Source organism: Brachyistius frenatus, unplaced genomic scaffold (genome assembly GCF_029030835.1).
Source record: "Brachyistius frenatus isolate BFR_SWC_R1_liver_20210118 unplaced genomic scaffold, ASM2903083v1 Contig_523, whole genome shotgun sequence".
Lineage (NCBI taxonomy): Eukaryota > Metazoa > Chordata > Actinopteri > Embiotocidae > Brachyistius > Brachyistius frenatus.
This window is the reverse complement of record NW_027211122.1, coordinates 37,359-40,000: the sequence shown is the minus strand read 5'-3', so window position 1 is coordinate 40,000 and position 2,642 is coordinate 37,359. Positions and strand designations below refer to the sequence as shown.

General features: G+C 44.4%; 1 protein-coding gene across 2 annotated transcripts in view; it reads left to right on the top strand.

The window, feature by feature from the left end:
- Positions 1-524, top strand: part of spint1b (serine peptidase inhibitor, Kunitz type 1 b) — a 5,495-nt gene extending 4,971 nt beyond the window's left edge. For both annotated transcript variants that reach the window (XM_069688072.1, XM_069688071.1), the window contains exon 10: positions 1-524. This exon is cut by the window's left edge and continues 233 nt beyond it. The gene's annotated coding sequence lies outside the window, so the exon portion shown is untranslated.
- The last annotated feature ends 2,118 nt before the right edge of the window (positions 525-2,642 follow it).

Here is a 2,642-nt window from a genome sequence, read left to right as displayed (position 1 = left end):
CGTGACGTGTTGTTTATTGTCCCCGTTTGTTTGTTTGTTGTTGTTTGTGTCAGAGGATTTGATTGATTGTTGACAGTCTGAACTGTTAGATTTGATTGAACTCTTAGATTTGATTGATTATTGACATCTGTTGGATTTTATCGACGTTATGAAAAGTGTCTCACGTTAGCGCTGTTGTCCGTTTAAAGTTCTCTCGAGTTCTTGCCGTTCTCTTCGCAGTCCGTCTCGCTTTCTCTTCGGTTTTTATTTTGCAGCAGCTTCATCATCAGTCGCTGTTGGTTGAAAGTCAGCTGACGTCAGACGGGATCTTGTCGGGCCTTCGTGTCCGTGAGAGACGATGTTTCCTGGTGTCTCCGCAGGTCTTTGCTGTCCGTGTTTGATGAAGTGTGTTCGGGTCTCAGGTTGAATTACTTGTGATGCAGATTTAAACTGTAAATATGAATTTCAGTGTTTGTGATGATCTCAGGTCTCATCAGGTTTTTAATGTTAAATTTGTTAAATAAAGAGACTTGGAAACAACAGAAGTCTGTTTTGGGATTTATTTTGAAACTTAATTTGTGTGTAAAAAAATGAATCTTGAAGTTTTTATTTCTGCGCCCCCTGCTGTGCAGTTATGTTAATGTGAAACAAGCTGCTCTTTAAAGTGAAGTCTGCATCAAACCGCTGCAGCTTTTAGAATTTATTTTGTATTTACTTGTCAAATTTACTTTTTTTTTCTTCTGCTTTATTTTGAAATGTCGTTGAGTTTGTTCGTGTCCAGCAGGGACGATATAAAACAAGAGCTGTCGACTCCACACTTATAATCATAATCATAAATAGTCAATCTGATGTGTTTGACACATTTAACAATGACAAAATAGTCTCGTCAAAGAAAAACATGACGATAAAAAAAATAATTTCAAAACAATTTCAAAATAAAACGTCTGGTGAATAATGAAAAGAAATGAAGTTAGAAAGTAATGCGACTTTACTGTGGAGCTTTGCTGCCCCCTGCTGGCCCAGCTATCTGTAACAAAGCTTTAATTTGCATCCATCCTCTGCCTCTGATCCGGTCTGATGAAGTCAACAGATCCACATCATCTACAAACAGCAGAACTCCTGAGAACCGGACCTCGTGGGCCGGTTCTGATGAGCCTCCTTAATTCAAACTGATCTGCTGTTAGTGTTCTCAGAGGAACCTCAGGCTGCAGCAGGAGGAGAAAAAACAAATCACTTATCTGGTATTACTTTTTCTAATAGTATTTAAACTAGGCGCATGCGCAGAGGGCTGCAGCGCGCCTGCAGACGGACTTTGAGGAAACGCCGAAGTTTTTTTTTTTTTTTTAGTCCGAGCAGCTGCGCACCGTCGGAGGAGTTCTTCCCGCCTGTAAATGATCCGGAGGTGAGTCCAGACTTTTCTCCGCAGGTTCGGAGAGTCACAGAAAGTTGGAGGACAAATCAGGAAGCCGGTCTGAGCGCGTGAAGTTTCTGAACTCTGGTTTGTTTCATGCACACGGAAGTGTCTCTGACCTGCTTCACATTTCACCTCAAAGTCTTCAGGACACATCGGAAGAAGAAACCGAGCCTCCAGTTCGGCCTTTCTCACTGAAACTGGGTCCAGTTCTTAACCGAATCTCGGTGTCACAAAGTCCCGACACGTCCCAGCTCGCCGGCTGCTGGTGGAGGTGGGGCTGCTGCTGCCGGACTTTGGCAGGAAATCTTCATAATTAAAGATTACGCGCTTGTAAGTTAAAGTTGAGTTAAAAACGAACTTCTTCCGAACCAACCCGGAGAGTTTCGGACCCGGACTTTAATCCGGCGGCTGTCTGACAGCCAGCAGGACTTCTCCTTTCAGTTCATTTCCCTTTGAACCGGTTTCTGTCGGAGCCGTCGCAGTTAAAACGCCCCTGAACTCCGCGGAGCTTCGACCAGATGAAGAAACAAGTGGAGCCGAAACCTGCAGCGGCTTCAAGTGTTTCAGGAAAACCGCACAAACGTTTTTGTGCTTCCAAAGGAGAAGTTTAAAACTTCACGTTAAACGTCATCACGCGTTGAACGGATCGATAAAAGTGCTTCATGACTGTAAACAATCTGTGCGCGTTCACGCGTTCATTTGTTGCCACGGTAACCGGTTCAGGGTTCCAACCCGATCCGGGGGGGGGGGGGGGGGGTGTGAGCAAGCTCAGACCCGCTGCCTCCCTCCTGCCAGAGATCAGTCTGTTTAATCGATCGCTTCACGTCAGCTTCTGATCAGTCAGAACTTTTAATTGAAACAATTAATCGATCAGTTGTCGGACAATCGATGTTTATTGATCATTCATTGTAAAATCACAGAATCATCCCTGAGGGAAAACCAGACTTTTGGTCTGACCCTGAACGCATCGCAGGGGAAACTTCATTCTTCCTCACCTTGTTTTGCCCTCATCATCAGACTGCAGGTGGATTGGATCACATGACCCGACTCACCTGGTGACCTCTGACCTAAAGCCCGCAGCAGACTCTTTCACTGGCTGTCGTCCAATGGAGATTCATGAGTCAAAATAAAGTTGTGTTCAAGGTCACAGTAAACACAGTGTTTACAGGAAGTTACAGGTTTATCAGATTCCCGTGATTCCTTCACAATAAAAGTTTCTCAGTGGAAGGTTGAACTGCACACAGTGAAA